The 19,091-nt window shown below is 42.3% G+C and overlaps 3 pseudogenes; 2 read left to right on the top strand and 1 right to left on the bottom strand.

Annotated features, from left to right (window-relative positions):
• Positions 1 to 416: 416 nt before the first annotated feature.
• On the bottom strand, positions 417 to 1,487 carry LOC143642313 (olfactory receptor 1468-like; annotated as a pseudogene).
• An 8,281-nt stretch (positions 1,488 to 9,768) lies between these two features.
• Positions 9,769 to 10,556, top strand: LOC143642349 (ras association domain-containing protein 5 pseudogene; annotated as a pseudogene).
• A 1,158-nt stretch (positions 10,557 to 11,714) lies between these two features.
• On the top strand, positions 11,715 to 12,559 carry LOC143642312 (bcl-2-like protein 1 pseudogene; annotated as a pseudogene).
• The last annotated feature ends 6,532 nt before the right edge of the window (positions 12,560 to 19,091 follow it).

The raw sequence follows: 19,091 nt of genomic DNA, 5'->3' as shown, positions 1-19,091 counted from the left end.
GCTCTCACCCACAAGGTTGAGATTTTTGTATCTTATTTAATATTAACCTAAGATTATAGAGCACTATTTAAAAACTACACCAGAGACAAAGCAGAGTTCTGGATAAAATGATAAGATCTTGGGATAACTTAAGGATGTCAGGCATGGACATCACATCAAACAGTAATTCTTACACCTGGCTTTCCCAGGATCACTTGGGAAAGACAAAGAAAGGCAAAATCAGATCACCAAGACCCCCTTCCCTAGGTGAACTGCTCAGCCAAGCTTCCTCTCCTTTACGTTTGAACCACTGTGTAGTGAGTGTGTTACATCAGCAAAGGTTCCCAAGGTGAGGGGAAAAATCTGGAATAATATTACAATATTAATATCCATACATTCACTGGAAAAAATTGATATGAAAATCACAAGTGTTTCCATCAAACACAGAAGAGATTTTTCTTTTTACAAACAACTCTTCCTAGGGCTCCCTTCACGTCTCTGTTCCTCAGGCTGTAGATGAAGGGGTTCAGCATGGGAGTCACCATCGTGTACATCAGAGACATGATGGGTTCTTTCACAGTAGAATTATTAGCTGATGGACATAAATAGAGGCCAATAATTGTCCCAAAGAACAGTGACACCATGGAAATGTGGGAGCCACACGTGGAGAAGGCCTTGTGAATACCACGGGAAGAAGGGACCTTGAGGATGGAGGAGAAAATTCATGCATAAGATATAATGATGAGTAGGAATGGGAAGACAACAACGGTCCTCCCATGATAAATATCACTAGCTCCTTGACATGAGTGTCAGAGCAGGCCAGCTTCAGCACAGCAGACAAGTCACAGAAAAAGTGGGGGATCATATCATCCACCCAAAAGAGACAGTCTTAGGTGGGGTTATAGCTCAGTTGGTACAGTGATGGCCGCACATGCACAAGGCCCTGGGCTCAATTCCCAGCATCACAAAAAAACAAAACAAACAAACAAAAAAACAAAAAAAACAAAAAACTAGTCTTGCCATGAGCAGAGTGTGCAACAGGGCATGGAGCATGGTCAGCACCCAGGACAGCACCACCAGGGAGAGACAGAGCTTGGGGCTCATGATGGTGATGTAGTGCAGGGGGAAGCAGGTGGCCACATAGTAGTCATAGGTCATGGCCACAAGGAGGAAGCTCTCCAGGTCTCCAAAAAACAGGAGGAAGTTCATTTGAGTCAGGCAGCCTGCATAGGGGATGGAGGGAATTTGGATCTGCATGTTCTGCAACAATTTAGGAATGGTCACAGAGGAAACCAGAGGCCAGAAAAAGACAAGTTGCTGAAAAACAAATACATAGGTGTGTGCAGATGGGAGTCCAGGTGAATGAGGATGATGGGGAGGACCTTCCCTAGGACAGAGGCAAGTTACATAGGCAGGAACAAGGCATAGAACAGGTTTTGGTGCTCTGGCTGAATGGGCAGGCCTAGGAGGAGAAACTCTGAGATGAGAGTTTGGTTCCTTCCTATCATGCTCTGTCTCCAGTCTCTTAAAGAGAAAATAATACAGTCCTTTAGAAACTCAAATAAAATTACATATTTCTATGATATATAACCTGTTAGGGGTCTTTCAAAAAATCTTTATTTCACTCTCTTTGCAATAATTACCATCTTATATCACAATGTGAATAATTATAATCTTTAAAACAAGACATGACATTTGCTTCACTTCTTTTTAACATGCTATAATATTCCATTCTTTTGTAAACATTCTGACACACAAAATGTATTGATGTGGTTTGGTTTGGTTTGGTTTTTGCTTTTCTGCCAGGCCAGTCACCCTCAGTGATTATAACTGGGTCCTGCTTTTTCAGTTTCTGACATGCTAATGCTCTTTAGGAATTTTTCTAAATTTTGCAGTCTTCTAATTCAACATATACTCCCAAGAAAAACTCATGTACTTCAAGGATTCAAATATCATTTAAAACTCAGGAGTTGACCTCTTTCTATCCTACAGAACCCTATTTTAAGGCTTAATGACTATCTTCCCTTGAATGTACCACAGGTATAGTAAGTAAAACAGATCCCAAGTGAAATTCATAATCTCTGCCTGCTCCTTTCCCAACCCTGTCCTCCTGTCTCTCATATTAAGTAAAAGGAATTCAGGCTCAAACTCAGAAACCTGAGAGTTTTGTTTCACTCACTCATTTCTCTCACTATCCATACCCAACCCAGAAAGTCCTACAGAGTCTGCACTGCATTCTGAATTCATCCACTCTTTGTTCCAAACATCACTACCTTAGACAAGCTGACCTCCTATGTCACTTGAACTGTGCGAACTGCCTCTTAAATTCCTGCTTCTAAGCTTCAATACCCTTCTCCTCCAAATACTTTCTTTTGCACTGTGACATTATAAGATGAAATCTGGTCATCCCTCTCTTCTGGTTACATCCAGTGATAGATTCTCAGTGCTCTTAAGAAAAAAGGCAAAGTTCCCTTCAGGAGCACAAAAGACACTTCATTACCTGATCCTTTCCCACTTCCTCAGCCTCTCCTCCTGGCTGCACAATGCCTCTTGCCTCCCCTGTCAGCAGTGCTGGGCTGAAGCCATCATTTCTAGGCTCCAGTGTTTCGCACTTGCTGTTTCTCCTGCCTCCCACCTGCTTTCCTTGCCTCCCTCTTCACCTGGCCTACCCTCTCATCTTTCAGGGGTATTACGTGGCACTTGCTAAGCTAAACCTTCCTGGTATCGTGCTATAGTTTCCACAGCATCCTGGACTCATCTCATGGCACTCAGTGCCCTGATCTCTGGTTGATGGCTGACTTCCCATTGATTAGGAACTCCATGAAGAAAAGTCAGGTCTGCCTCATACTGCAGCAGGGCAAGCCCCTGGCATGGACCCTGACGTGGTCAGTGTCCCATAAATACTTACTGACTGCCTTTCAGGCTGAGGCACGCATTCCTTCACCTTAAAAGACAGCAAAACTCTATCAAGTTAAAATTGCTGCTACTATCAATTGTTTCCAGAACAAGAACTCACTTCTTTACCATTTAGCTATGTATTTTGACACTCTGTTACAAACTTCATGGATGTAATTTTGCAAACATGAAAAACATCAGGGTACATCAGATCTACTGCTCATTTCACTACTTTGTATTGAGTTGGTCTAAAACTCCCCCTTTCTTTAAGTCCCTAGGAACCTAGGAGGTTTCTAATCTTATTTATTTATTTATTTAGTGTAGATGGACATAATACCTTTATTTTTTTGTTGTTTATTTTTATGTGGTGCTGAGAATCAAACCCAGGGCCTCACACATGCAAGACCAGCACTCTACCACTGAGCTACAACCACAGCACCTCATCTAAAAATCTTTTATGCTTCATTTCACCTTATGTCATTGATATTGGTGTGGGGAAAAATTAACATGATGGTAATTTTAGAAATTATGGGGGAAACAAAAACAATTCTACCTTCAAGCCCTTAATTGAGTTCTTCCTCCACTATCCATAGCCCATGTGATGGTTAGTTTCATTTCCTTTCAACTCGGCTAGACCCTGGTACCTAATGTGTAAGTCTTAGTTAGATTTTCATCACTATGACCAAAATCCCTGACATAAGCAATTTAAAGGTGGAAAGTTTATTTTGGTTCACAGTTTAGGGTTTCCGTCCATGGGTGTCTGGGCTCTGTTGTTATAGGCCTAAGGTAAGGCAGATCAAAATGATGTAAGGGTGTGGTGAAGGAAAGCTGCTCAGCTCATGGCAGCCAGGAAGCAGAAAGAGAGTAAGGAGGGAGGGAAGGGCCCAGAGATAAACTCCTTCCAGGGCTTGTCTCCAGTGACCTGTTTCCTCCATCTAGGTCCCACCTCCCTACGGCTCATTCCACCCTCAATGGACTAATCCACTGATGAAGTCAGAGGCCTTATGATCCAATCACTTCCCCAAAGCCCCACCTCTGAACACATGAGATTGGTGGCCATTCCAGATCCAAACCACACCACCTTGCTTTAGTCAAACACCAATCTAGATGGTTCTGGGAAGGCATTGTATTATGATTAGCATTCAAATCAATAAAACAAATCACCCTTCTTGGGGCGGGGGGTGTCTTGCCTTAAAAGGAAAGTCTGCTGAAGAGAAAAGGGTTCTACTCCAGTTTGCCTTCAGACCCAAGATGGTAGCATCAACACTACTGGGCATCTGCTCTACTGACCTGCCCTGTAGATTTCAGACCTGCCAGTCCCATGATCATGAGAGTTAATTTCTTAAAATGAATCTCTTTTTCACTCTTTATCCCGTTCTTCTCTACCCCTTCCTCTTTATCTACACATATTTATCTATGTAAATGGTCTGGTTCTGATTTCTGGAAAATTCTGACTCTAATATAACTGTACCCCAAATATGACAAATAAATCAGAGGAGGGGCATTAAGAGATGTAAGGAGCTCCTTAACTAAAAAGACATAATGGAAGCCAACCACTGGGATCTTCACCCTGCTAGTGGTGTTTAATTCTGCTGCATTAGCAGTTTTTACATTTGAACATTATCTGCTGGCATTGCAATGGGAAGAAAATGTCTACTGCAAATCACATATCTGGCTTCTCACAATTTTTCTTTCCATCCCGGATGTCAAGAGTGTGTCTAGGAGTCACAAACAAGAGGCATCACTTTCAGCTGCTGTGCTGAGGATGGATTAACCTTCATGTCTCCCTGACCCTTGAAATCAGGAATTCTCAGTGCGGGGTGTACATAGGAATCAATGAGGGCAGGGCTTCTAGACTTTAGTGTACATGCAACTCACTTGGGCATAATGTTAAAATACTTATTCTGACTTCATGGTTCAGGTTTTATATTTTTCCTTAATACCCACAGAAAGTCAATGCTTTGGTAGATGGGTTGAACAGGAATAGGAAGGACAAACATTTTCTTTAAACTGCAGATTATTGGATCCTCTCAGAAAAATTTAATCACAATGTCTTAAGAGGGGGGCTGTCCAAAAAATGTTAATTCTTTACAGATGATTTTAAAAGAAAGCAATTCTATTTAAACTCTATTGCATTAAAGCCTACCTAGCTCACAGAGCTGTCATTATGTTGAAATTATATAATCTTGTTGTTGTATCATAAGATATACTGCACATTGATATTTATGAATGTTATCATTAACAATTCAACTTGTAGACATTAGACAAAATACTTATAGAATGTTGGGAAGATGTGAGAGGCAGAGGGGTATAGAACAGATAAGCCATCCCATTAAAAAAAAAATCCTAGAGAATGCATAACCTGGAAAAACTATACCTTCAGATTAAAAAGACACTACAGTTGAAATAAGCACCACCCTTCTTGATTTACCTAGGATTTCTAAGAGTGACCTCTGACCTGAGATCCATCTCCCTTCATTCATTGTAGGCATGTGAAGTAAAAACCTCTATAGTCATAATCTGTGTCTACACCACCCCAGCTCATATCTCTTGCTATTCATTGCTGCACCATAGGGAACCGGCTCCCGATGGACTTCAGATCCTGGGGTAACTAATTATAAACAAAGTAATTACTCAGGATCTCACTAGGACAATTTTCTCAGAGTTCTGCCGCAGTGAGTGATTATAGCCATAGATCACACCTGACTATTCTTTGGGGAACACTGAGGATGGAAACAAGCTCAGGGATGGATGCTTAATCACTGGCTGCTTGGGGAATGGGCAGGAGTTCTGTGCTGGTGCAGCCTGCTCATATATGCCTATATAAGGAAAGGACAGGAATAAGAAAAAAGATGAACACCCCCACATCATGTCCAATACTGTCTCAGGTCAAGTTAGAAAAAGAAGCCCAGATTCCACATTATTTAGTTACTTTTGCCTCCATACCTCTCTAGGAAAACCTTCATAGCACCCATCATTAACACCCTCCCAAATACTCTTCATATATATCAGATGACTTCCTAATGTCATGTTCTATGTTCCTGGCAAAAGAGCACATACTTTGAGCAATATATATATATATATATATATATATATATATATATATATATATATATATATATATTGATACAACATTTTAGGTTCATCAGTCTCATCGCTTCGTTCAGCCACAGCTGCAGGAACCAGCTCTGCACTGGCTTCAACCAGCTTGAGAGGATGCAACTTGACATCACCTTCCTTCAGTCCTTCTCCACCTGTTCTTTAATTTTTGTTCTGGGACTTTTTATTTTATTTTGGTACTGGGATTGAACTCAGGGACACTCAACCACTGAGCCATATCCCCAGCCCTTTTTTGTATTTTATCTAGAGACACAGTCTCATTGAGTTGCTTAGTGCCTCACTAAGTTGCTGAGGCTGGCTTTGAACTCACAATCTTCATGCCTCAGCCTCCCAAGACGCTGGGCTTATAGGTGTGTGCCACTGCATCTGTCTCTGGGATTTTTCTGACTCCAGAGAAAGATGTCATGGGAACTCTCCTCATACTCACACAAATAACAAGGTCTATGATACATTTTAAGTTAATTATTTTATAGAATGAGAGGAATGGAGTAAAGGGTTTTGTTGTTGTTGTTGTTATTGTTTTGTTTCTTTAGCATGAGAAATCTGATTTCTCCAGCATCATTTGTTGAAGGCTATATTCCACTGATTTGCCTTGGTTACAGTATTAAAAATCAATGGAGGATATAAGCGTGAATCTAGTTCTGCATTGTATGCTATTATGACTCTCAATAGTGATGTATGTTTCTATCTTTTCTTTAATATCACACTTACTTGGTCATTGTCACTTAATAGACTAGAAATAAGAAATGTGAAACTTTCTATTTTGCTCTTCTCTTTCAAAACTGATTTTAATTTCTAGCTTTGCCTTCACGCATAAATTCTATAGTAAGATCATCATTTTGTACACAAAAGAATCTTGTTGGAATTATGATTGGAATTTTTCTGAATCCTGAGAGAAGTTTTTGAAGAGTCAACATCTTAAGAATATTGAGTCTTCCAGTCCAGACCATAGTATGCATTTCCATTTCTTACATCTTTTGTTTCTTTAATCAGTGTTTTATAGTTTTGAGACACAATAGTCCCACTTATCCATGTTCTCATTTTTCCTGATTGCAGTTACTTCCACTAAACCACAGTCCTACAATATGTAATGAAAAATTCCAGAAGTAATTGTCATGTTCTTTTTTTGCCCTTTCTCATTACATAATAATAAAAGGGTCAATTTTTCAATTCTCAAACAATCCTTAAAATTATTTTGAACTCAATGAAAAGGAAAGTACATCTTATAAAAATTACCAGGATGCAACAAAAGCAGTCCCTAGAGAAAAACTTATAGCATTAAATGCATGTATTCAAAAGTAAAAAATATCTAAAGATGATTGTCCATACTTCTATTTTATCAAGTTAGAAAAAGAAGAGTAAATTAAATTTAAATTAAACAGAATTAAATAAATAATAGAATGAGAATAGAAATCAATGTAATTGAAGCGGAAATCAATAAAGAAAACCAGTAAAACTAAAAGCTGCTTCTTTGAAAAGATCTATGAAATTAAGATGCCCCTAGTCAGACTAAGAGAGAGAAAGAAAGAGATAGAGACAAATGACATAAATACTTACATCAGGAATAAAATAATATTGTGAACAACTATATTACCATGAATTCACTAATCTAGATGCAAGAGACCAATTCCTTGAAAGAAAAAAAAAATCTCACAAGTGCACCCAGGAAGAAATAGATGATCAGAATAGGCCTGTACCAATCAAGGAAATTGAGTCAATAAGTAACCTTCCAAAAGAGAAAGTGCCAAGCCCAAATAGTATATTTGGGTATATTCTACCAACATTTAAGGAGAAAATGATACCAATTCTGTAGACCCTCTTTGGAATAAAGAAGAAGAGGGAATACTTCTTATTTCATCCTATGAGAACAGAATTACCAGAATACCAAAACCCAATAAAGACATTATAAGAAAAGTACAGTCAAATATCTTTCATGAATACAGATGTAAAAATTCTCAACCAAAAATATTAGCAAATGAAATACAATCATGTATAAAAAGAATTATAAACCATGACCAAGTGAAATCTATCCAAGTGATATATGAGGCTGGTTCAACATTCAAAAATCAATAATGTAAAATCCATTACATTACAACCTATAGAAAAAACAATCCCATGATCAAATCAATAAATGCAGAGAAAAATCACTTGACAAAATCCAGTACCCATTCATGAAAAAAAAAAAAAAAACCTTGGTAAGTTAGTTATAAGTTAGTTATAGATAGGAAGAACCTCAACTTCAGAAAGAATAGCTACCAAATAACCTACAGCTTATATACTTAATGGTGGGAAACTTGATACATTCTCCCTAAAATCATAAACAAGACAAGCTTGTTGCTTATCATCTCCGCTTTTCAACATAGTACTAGAATCATGGCTAATGTGATAAGAGGGGAAAAACAAATAGTGATAGATTGGAAAAGTAGAAATAAAACTGTGTCTGATGCTGACATGGTCCTCTAAGTAGTAAACCAAAAAAAGTTCACAAAATAACTCCATAACTAACAAATGGGTTATAGGAAGATTGTATGATCCAAGCTAATATACATGAGTCAGTTGATTTCCTTCACTCTAACAATGGAATTTTATATTAAAAACACAATGTCATTTTTATTCTCATCCCCGTAAAGTGTAATATTTTGTTATAAATCTAACAAAAATACATCAAAGATCTATAGGAGCAAAAAATACAAAGCACTGATGAAAGAAATAAAGAAAAATAAAATATACAAATATTCTTTGTTAGCAAGTCATGCATTTGATAAGAGATTAATATCCAATATATTTAAGGAACACAAACTCTATTGAAAGAAAATTGATAATCCCCTTAAGAAATGGGCAAGGGCCCTGAAATAGATATTTCTCAAAAGAAGACATACAAACAGGTAACACATACATTACTGAAAGATTTAAATATGAGAATTAAAACTATGAAACTCCTAGAATGTAAGAGTAATCTTCACGAAGGTGGATTTAGCTGTGGTTCTGTGATTATGACCAAAACAAAACAAACAACAATAACAACAACAACAAAAAAGAACCTCACAACAGAAGCAAGAATAGATGAATAAAAAGCATGTATGTATCAACAAACACTATCTGAAAAGTTAATAAACAACCTACAAATGGGAGAAAACATTTGCATATCAGTTTGTAAGAGTATTAATATGTAGAAATGTATAAAGAATTCTCACAACTAAGTGTTAAAGACAAAAAGCCCAATTAAAATGTGCAAAGGAACTCAAGGAATATTTCTCCAAAAGAGATGTATAAATGGCCCCATTTGGCCCAGTGTCCATGAAAAGATGTTCAATGTCATCAGTCATCCTCTACAGATCTTAAAAGTTTCAAGGAATGCTTTCCAAAATGCTAGTTGTACACCAGGTTGATTTTAGCTTTTAAAAATGGGAAAAAAAATATTGGTAAGAATGCGGAGGAATTGGAACTCCCATACATTGCTGGTGGGGATGTAAAATTGTGCAGCTGTTCTGGAGAATTTATTCGACAATTCTTCAAAAACAGAGGAGATGGCGCCCCTGGGCTGAGCGAGCTAGCCAGCTAGTGCAGTGCGGCCGGAGATGAAATGGCAGATGCCCAGAGCGGCCAAGAGCAAGGCGCGTGAGTTCGGCGCAGGGTCCTGACCCCCGGGGCTGATCCATCAGCTGTGCAAGTTCAGGCAGTGCGCGGGGACAGTCGGGCCGCCTGGGCCACTCGCGCCCTACTGACAAAAGCAGGCGGCCCCGCCCGCCGGCTCAGCTCTGGTGCAGCTGGAGCATGAGCAGTAAGAAGTACTGCAGCCTAGAGGAGGAGTTGGAAGATTGTTTCTTCACTGGCCAAGAGGACCTTTTTAAGGAATGTGAAGAGCAGGCATCTGTCAGAGAACATCTGTAAGATAGTGGAGGAGGGAATCTCGGGAATCTCCTCTGCCTACACTGCAGGAGATCAAGCATATCAACAGCCACAATAGCCTGGAGAAGAACTGCCTGGACATGAAGCTGAGCGAAGATGGCACCTACACGGGTTTCATCAAAGTGCATTTGAAACTTCTGCGGCCCATGGCAGTGCCTGCTGGGATCAGGGCCCAGTCCATCAACGATGCCATCAAGGAGGTGAACCTGGGGCGATGACGGACAAGCGGACATCTTTCTACATGCCACTGGATATCATCTAGTAGCTGCCCATCAGCAGCACAATCACAGTCTGCAAGGTCATCCAGGGGCTGCTCAAGAGGTTTATGGTAGTGGAAAATCCCCCAAAGTTTGCACTTTTTAAGCAAATACACAAGGATGGTCAAGTCCTCTTCTAGAAACTCTTTGTTGCTGACTGCTCCCTCTATCTGTGCCTCCTTGCCGGCCAGACACAGATGTCCTCAACTTTGTGCTAAAGGAGAATGAAACTGGAGAGGGGAGTGGGACACATTCTTCATCCCTGAGCTCCAGAACTTCCTAAGGATCTTGGAAAAGGAGGAACAGGACAAAATCCAGCAAGTGCAGAAGAAGCACGACAAGTTTAGACAGAAATTGGAAGAGGCTTTAAGAGAATCCCAGGGCAAACCTGGGTAACTGGTCTTGCTTCCTCTCCTCCTAATGCTCTCAGATTTGTTTTTATTAATAGTTATTATTTTGCAGCAGATGCTTTTTCTCAGGACACCTCTGTCCCGCCCAGCTGTTCTAGACGTGGCACAAAGTCTCTTCCATGGACAAGTGTCTGTGTGGGGGTTGACTTCTGCCCACTTCTCATGCTGTGCCCCCCAACAGACTCGGCCAAGGATCAGAATTCATGAGATGGACAACATTGGCATCTCTCAAGCTGCAAGCCTTTCACTGACCAAATAGTTGCCTCTTTTGTCACCAAACCAGAACTTCTCACACCAGCCAGCAAAAGGAAAAGAGTAAAAGGTTTTAGAACTATATGTTCTTTCTCTGGCTTTGACTCATCTTTAGTTTCTCTTATTTGCCACCTTCAAAACCTTTATTTAGGTCAAGTATTGTAGCATATTCCTTTAACAGGTCTGAGCTAAGTTCCTGAAAGCAGAATAATGTTCAGAAAAGGGTTGTCCCACACTGCCCAAGGCACCTGCTGTTCCTGCTTAAGGGAAGTTCATGTGGCCTCTGGCCTAGCTGCTGGGGTAAGGAGCACCAAGGCTGAGGCTGGCTTAGAGATTTGCAGCGAAGTTGCTGCCTGCTCTGGCCCTGGTCCTCATTAGCAGAACTGTGCATGTGTAAACCCAAAGGCATACATACATGTGTTTGATCGTCACATCTTTGTCAATGCTGTTTGTTTTTAAGTTACAAATTTGAATTTAACGTTGCCATCATCCTCATGTGTTTCCATTAAGGGGAAACTAGCCATTTACCATTTTTAAAGTCTCCTGTTGAGTCCAGAAATCAGGCAGCAAGAGAAAGCCAGAAAGCATTGCAGAGAATCATGTCTAGGGAGATTATTGAGCGTCGGCGGTGGCGACCTTACATGCCTCTTCCATCTTGGAGAGGACATGCTGTGCAACTGGTAGGTGGCAGCACAGGCAGAGACCAGACCGGGAGCAGTGGGCGGGCACTGTGGAGGAAGTAGGGTCTGGAATTCAACAAAGAGCAGCCCGTCCTCTCAGAATCTTATCTTGGCTTTGGATCTTAGAAGAGAATCATTAAGCAGAGATCAGACACAGTGAGTGAGCAGATGTTTTGGACACTGGACTGATTGAGCCCATCTCTATTTTAAAAATGGCTCAGAGCAACCAGGAGCTAGTGATTGACTTTCTGTCCTACAAGCTTTCCCAGAAAGAATACAGCTGGAGTCAGTTTAGTGAAGTGGAAGAGAATAAGATTGAAGCCCCAGAAGGGACTGAATCAGAGGCGGAGCCCACCAGTGCCATCAATGGAAACCCATCCTGGCATCTGATGGACAGCCCCATGGTGAGTGGAGCCATGGCCACAGCAGGAGTTTGGATGCCCTGGAGGTGCCCCCATGGCAGGAGTGAAGCAAGCACTAAGGGAGGCAGGTGACAAGTTTGAACTATGGTGCTGGAAGGCATTCGGTGACGTGATGTCCCAGCTCCACATCACTCTGGGATCATCAGAGCTTTGAACAGGTAGTGAATGAACTCTTCCAGGATGAGGTAAACTGGGGTCACATTGTGGCATTTTTTGTCCTTCAGGGAACATAGTTCGTGGAATGCATAGACAAGGAGATGCAGGTATTGTTGAGTTGGATGGCCATTTACCTGAATGATCACCTAGAGACTTGGATCCAGGAGAATGGTGGATGGGACACTTTTGGGGAACTCTATGGGAATAATGTTGCAGTGAAGAGCTAGAAGGGCCAGGAGTGCTTCAACCGTTGTTTCCTGACGGGCATGACTGTGGCTGGCATGATTCTGCTGGTCTGACTGTTCACTGGAAATGACCAGACACTGACCACCCACTCACCCTCCCTCTCACTCCACCCCACCTCACCACATCCCTTGTCCAGCCAGCATTGTCACCAGGAGAACCATTACAGGCAGGCCACGCCCACCGTCCATCACTGGCTTGGGCCTATACCTGGTTCCCTGCAATTAGTTTTCTAGATCTACCACGCTTCTGTGACAGCCACCTACCTGCATACCTCAGTTCTCTTGGCCTCAAAGTCTACAAATTTTCCCTAAAATCTGCCCTTTCAAGGCTGGCAGGGGGTAGGGGCAGCTAGGATCAGGAGGGCCCTACCTCGTTGGTAGAATCCTTACTACCCCTTAGCCTGTGAGACTGCTTTCTTGGTAAAGAGCTAGAACAGTTTTTGACCCACTTCACTAGGAAAAAACTATATTGTCTTTTTTTGTTGTTGTTTTGATGTTTGTAGCCTCAGAGTTGATCATCATTTTCCATCCCCTCTGGACCTATTCCTTCCATCTCTGCCCCCAAGAACCATTTAGAGGCCACTTTTGACTAATTAGGAATTCAGGCTGCTTGGGATAAAGAAGCAAGGATCAGGACTTCCTCCTCACCTCTGGCCTGGACCAAGTCCCCCCTCCTAGTGTGAATATTTCCCAGAGGCCTCTGGCTAGAAGCCAGTCCCAATTAAGAGGGAGGGTGCTATCACTTCAGGAAGTACCCCCATGCTAAACCTAGGATGGCCCTTGTAGTTTAACACCCCCCCAGTCCCTTTCCCTCCTCTCTCCTGGCTCCCATGACCATGACCGAGGGACCACCTGGGCCCAAGACAGTTGCCTCAGAGCTATTTATGGCCTCAGCTGCCTCACTTCCTACAGGACCATCCTGTGGCATCGTTGCACTGGGCTACTGTCCATTGGGTACAGGGATTCAGGGGCCTCACCCCGGATGTAAAGGGGAAATATAGGGAACAGCAGTCGGAGCCCTGGGGTCTTCCCTAATGCAGGAAGGAATGGTGGGAAGGAGACCTTAGGGCACAGGCCAATGGATGGGGTTGACTGGAGGGGCCTGTGTTGCCTGACCAGGTAGATATTGCCCTACTGTCCATCCTGGGCATCAGGGCTACCAAGGTCAAAGTGGCCTGGCCAAGAACCCTTCGGGCCTCCCTCTACTCCAGCCTTGTCCTGTCTCATCCCTGGGGGTCCCAGCATATCACCGGCCACCCCAGACCCTCTGCTGTACATATTCCAGACAAGTTTTCATTCCTTGTGAAGATGATATACTATTTTTATTAAGTGTGTGTGTGTGTGTGTGTGTGTGTGTGTGTGTGTGTATTCATGTGTGAGGAGCTGCTGGCTTGCTGTGAGCGTCCAGGTGGAGAGCTGGTGCCTGGAGATTGACAGCCTAATTAATGCTCCTTCCCTTGCCCTGTTCCAGGAAAGCTGTCCTAGGGGTCTTAGCTCCTGAGAGGCACCTGTCCCCCCTCCCTCCTTCAGTTGTTGTAGCTCTTTAAAATAGTCTGTGTGGAAGTGAAAGTGCAAGTCAGTAGTAAACTGTGTTGACTCAGTGGGAAGAAAAAAGTTAGGAGCTGAGGTATAGCTCATTGGTGGTTTACTACCCAGCATGTATGCAGCTCTGGGTCCAATCCCAAACACAAAAACATGTAAAATGATAAAACATACAATGTGAATACTACTAGCATTGCATTTGGCATAAAACTTGCCAAAGTCAATATAAGGGTCTTCAAAGCTAAAGAGTAGTTTCAACGTTATTTTTGTGGCTTACTATTTCAAGCTTATTTTTTCCTTCAGGACTTATAAAATCAAATGGTGAGATTTTTAATCTCCGTAATATTTGGATGACGTTGGATTTTTGTACTCTTTATTCAAATTAAATACTAAGTTGTCTACAGCCTTGCTCCATCTTCAGCAGATGAGGGCCTGGCTGTCTTGGGTTCCCCCCTGGGCCTCCAGCACTGCCTCCTTCCTCCCCCTGAACTCTCGGGTCTCCAGGTGCTGCCAGAGGTGTGGCCTTGATTACAGGGGGAGATCTCCAACTGGGCCAACCTGGAGCCCTTGCTGTTTTGAAGCTGGCCAGGCATGTGCTCAGTGAACCTGTGGGCATGGCCTCCCCATTGACCTCAGTGCCTTTTGTTGCAGAGAGATGGGAGCAGGGCGTGTTTGCATGAAGCTCTGCTGCTGGCTTGCTTCTGCCAGGAGGTGGACATCAGCAGTGTGGGAGACAAGGCCAGGGGAGCCCTCACTTGGAGCATAGGGTGAGGGTCACATACTTCCTACCCATCTGGCTTCCTGGACTGTGACCTCCCAAGAAGTAATATCAGGGCACATTGACAAGGAGGATCAGATTCCTGACTCTGAATATTTGTACTGGCTCCTTGTTCAGGGTCAAGCTTAAAATAAATTAGCCAGATGATTCCAGCAAGTAGCCAGGACCACAGAGACGCTCCAATACAAAGGGAGAAGGACTTGCCATTTCTCAAAAACAGAACTGGTGTCCTCATCCAGCCTCTGAATGACCGTTTCTTTGCTGTCCTCTGCCTTCCCAAGTCCCTCTTGAGTCAGTTCCAGCCCAAGCTTCATGTAGCCTCAGAATTTTCCTCCTTTTCCAAGGCTAAGTCCATACTGCCTCATCCCAGAGCAATGCTAATCCCTTGTCATAAACGCTGTGCATCATCTTCAGAACTACAAAAGCAATGCGAGCTAACAACAATTTTTTAAGCCACAAAAAAAACCTGGTTATCTGCTGCCTCATGCTCAGCCTTATCACTTTCCTCCCTTAAAAAAAAAATCTTTCCCTGTCCCTGCTGCATATTATTCTCTTTGTCCTGCATGTCTCTGACCTTAAAAGAAGGCATGGCTCCTGCTGCAACTGCTGAATGCTGCTGAGACTCTCCCTTGATTGAGATGGCTATTTTATTTTTGAGAAGGAAAAAAAAGTTATGTGTGTGTACACACACACACATATATATGGGGGCATATAGCTATATATAAAGAGATAAGGGTGTTTATAAAATAAGAAAATTATGGGAAAATTCAGACTTTAAAGCACAGTTAGACCTGGGACCTATGCTGAGATCTGAGCCTTTGGAAGACATGTTGGGTTTCCTTCCCTCCCAGAGGTGGTGTGACTGCTGGTAGTGCCTTCTATGGTTGTGTTGCTCAGTGTGCAAGTGTTTGTTCAGAGGATATTTTCTTTTGTCCACATATAAAAACTGTTGGTGTAGCTGTATTACACACCATCAGCAGAGTGAAGTTTCCAGCAACCTGAGCTCAGTTATGAGCTTCCTACATCTCTTAATGTGCCTCCTCTGTTTATTTAACAGTTTGGGTTGTGCAGAAGAAAACAGAAGTGTGTGTGTTTGGGTGGGGGATTTATTTTAAAAATATATTGCACATGGTCCTAGGGACTGATAAGTCTGATATCTGCAGGGCAGGCCCACCTACTGGGATCCCTGGAAAGAGGAGAATGTTATAATCTTGAGTCCAGAATATTCTGGAGGAAGAAATTTTTGTCTTTAGAGACTCAAGATTTTTCTGTTAAGTCCTTCAAATGACTGCACAAGGCTCATCACATTAGGGAGGGTATTAGGGTTTGAATGTGAGGTGTCCCCCAAAAGCTCACATGTGAGACAATTCAAGAAGGTTCAGAGAAGAAATTATTATGTTACAAGAGCCTTAACCCAATCAGTGAATTAATCCCTTGATGGGGATTAATTGAGTGGTAACTGAAATGGTAGGGTGTGGCTGGAGGAGATGGGAATTGGGATGTGGCTTTGGGTATATATTTGTATCTGGCAAGTGAAGACCTCTCTCTGTCTGTGCTTTCCGATCACCATGTGAGCTGCTTCCTTCTGCCACACTCTTATGCCATAATGTTCAACCTCACTTCAAGCCTTGAGGAATGAAGCTAGCCTCCTATGGACTGAAACCTCTGAAACTAAACACCTAAATAAACTTTTCCTCCTCTACGATTGTGTTAGTCAGGTCCTTTAGTCACAGCGGCAAAAAAGCTGCCTAAAACAGAGGGTAATCTACTTTACTCAAGGTCTAATGATTTAAATTTTAATACTCTTTAAATTTTTTAAATGTATTTTAAAAATTAATTTATTTTTTTAATTAGGTATATATGACAGCAGAATAAATTTTGATTCATTGTACACAATTGCAGCACAACTTTACATTTCTGTGGTTGTACACGAGGTAGCATCATACCATATGTGTAGTCATACATGTACCTAGGGTGATGATGTCCATCTCATAAAATACCTTTGCAGGGGCTGGGGATGTGGCTCAAGCGGTAGCGCGCTCGCCTGGAATGCGTGCGGCCCGGGTTCGATCCTCAGCACCACATACAAAGAAAGATGTTGTGCCTGCCGATAACTAAAAAATAAATATTAAAATTCTCTCTCTCCCTCTCTCTCTCTCTCTCTCTCTCTCTCTCTCTCTCTCTCTAAAAAAAATACCTTTGCAGCAACATTTAGAACTGTTATTTGGTATCAGGGCGTAGCCAATTTGACATATAACAATTAACCATCACTTATGGTGTGAACATCTGAAGAAGAATTGAAGCAAAGTCTTTAAAAAAATGCACCTTTCCTCCCCATACCTTACAAAATGTTCATCATATTTATTTTTTGCACATCAATATCAATGGAATCATGTGGATTAAAGTAAAAGGATGTTGTTTTTAGTCACTGGTATCACTGAAAACTATAGCACATTCCATGTACCCTAATATTTTTTGTAAATACAAAATTACATGTGTGACCTTGGTACTAGAATGTCAAAATTTAGGGCCAAATGGGTAAGTCTAATGAATTCTAATTCCAAAAAGATTTAGCAGGAGTGTAATTCTAACCTAACGGAACTTTGTTGCCTTTAAAGTTGAAGGAATCTGTCTTAGCCTGAAGGACAGCCAACAAATACTGAAGAAGCCTTGGCCACATCAGGCACCATGCCAGGAGCTGCCCTGCTGCAGGTATGAGGCAGGCATGAGGAGTTTCCTGCATGGAGTTTACAATCTGGTGGGAAGTCAGCTACCCACCAGTGATCAGGACATCCAGTGGTGTGACATGAGTGCAGGAGGCTGTGGGACCTGCAGCAGGACTCACTTGATCTGGTGAAAAGAGCAAGGTTTGTGTTAGCAAGTGCCATATAACAGGATAAATCAGGATGGGCCAGGCAAAGAGGAAGCAGAGGGGAGAAAGTGATAGGCTGGGGGAAACTGAGTCTAACATGCTAGAGACAATAATTTACAATCTTAGGTCCAGCATTGCTGGAGAGTGGGATGCAAGTGTCACGGTGGGGACAGAGGAGACAGTGGGGGTAGATACAGGTCAAATAATGAAGTACAATTTGTCGCTTGAAAGTGACTTTGCCTTTGTCTTAAGACCAATGATAACACAGTAAGGTACTCACCAGACAAGACTTGATTATTATGTTCAGAAAACACTCTTAAGTTCAAGTTCAAATCAATGAGAGCTTTATTAACCCGTCCAGGGACTGTCACCCTGGGCCCCAGAACAATGGAGTTGGCCAACCAAGGACTGAACCTGTGAAACTGTGAGCTAAAATAAACTTTTCCTCCTCTAAGTCTTTCTTATTAAGTCACAGTTTTTCTTGTTTGGGTCGCAGCCAAAAAAAAAAAAAAAAAAAAAAAAAAAAAAAAACTAGCACAATGCACAACCTCAAACTCTAGGTTCCAAACAAGTGTTCTCCTTTTCCTTTTCCTCATACAATGATTAACGATATCAACCTCCCATGTGGTTACTTGAGAAACCACTTCTGTGTGTAAGTGTGTGGAGGGTGTATTCACAAAAGTAGATTATGATGATTTGGGGGGCTTTGCCGTCCCCGACCTGCGTGGGCAGCTGAACTTCAGGTCGCTTGTAATTTGCAGGGACATCAAATAAAACCCAGACACAAATTACCTTTACACAAGCTTCAAGACAGCTTCTCAACTCTCAGTCTCAGGCTCCCCAAAGAGGAGAGCAAGAGAAAGTCATGAGAGGCTGGCAAGAGAGAGAGAGAGAGCACGTTTGGAAGTGGGCTTTTATTGGGGGACTCTTGTTCTTTAGAAAGTTCTATCCAAAAAAAGGCCAGAAGAGGCAGGGTTACAAGGGACAGGTAAATGAAACACAACCCCAGGGGCGACACCTACACCTGAAGACCTGCCTTTACCGTCCGAGCTGGGCAACGCCCAAGTTACCACGAAATGTAGTGATTGCTCAGAGCCTCCTGCTTCGGGACTGGAAGGCAAGGGTCATTCAGAGCGGCTCCCCACATTTGGGACTTGCACTTCTCCCTTGATCTTCTCTAAAACCATCTTGAAAGGGCCCTATTCTGCCATTGGCAATGGCCCCCATTAATATTTCTGCTATCTCCCAGCGCCCTTGATCTTGAGGCTGCAAGTGCTTCAGATGGTCAGTATATGTCCTTGAGACCCTCCTTGTGCCAAAGCTGCATTGTGTTCCTTGAACAGGCAAAGAAAGTCTCCCTCTCTCTCTCTCTCTGCCTGCACACTTTAACACTTGACCCCTGAGTAGTCCCTCTCTGTGTCCTCTGCCTCACAGAGTTGGCTGAAAGCAGAGCTTGTTTCCCTTCTCCAATCCTCAGACTCTGTTTTTTGTTTATTTGTTTGTTTTGTTGTTGTTGTTGTTTTGAGTGAACCAGGGGATATGACAGATCTCACACTGACCAGTCCATCCTGCTT

The sequence above is a fragment of the Callospermophilus lateralis genome, chromosome 11 (assembly GCF_048772815.1).
Source record: "Callospermophilus lateralis isolate mCalLat2 chromosome 11, mCalLat2.hap1, whole genome shotgun sequence".
In the NCBI taxonomy this organism is placed as follows: domain Eukaryota; kingdom Metazoa; phylum Chordata; class Mammalia; order Rodentia; family Sciuridae; genus Callospermophilus; species Callospermophilus lateralis.
The sequence above is the reverse complement of the archived record's forward strand: the minus strand, read 5'-3'. Positions and strand labels throughout refer to the sequence as shown.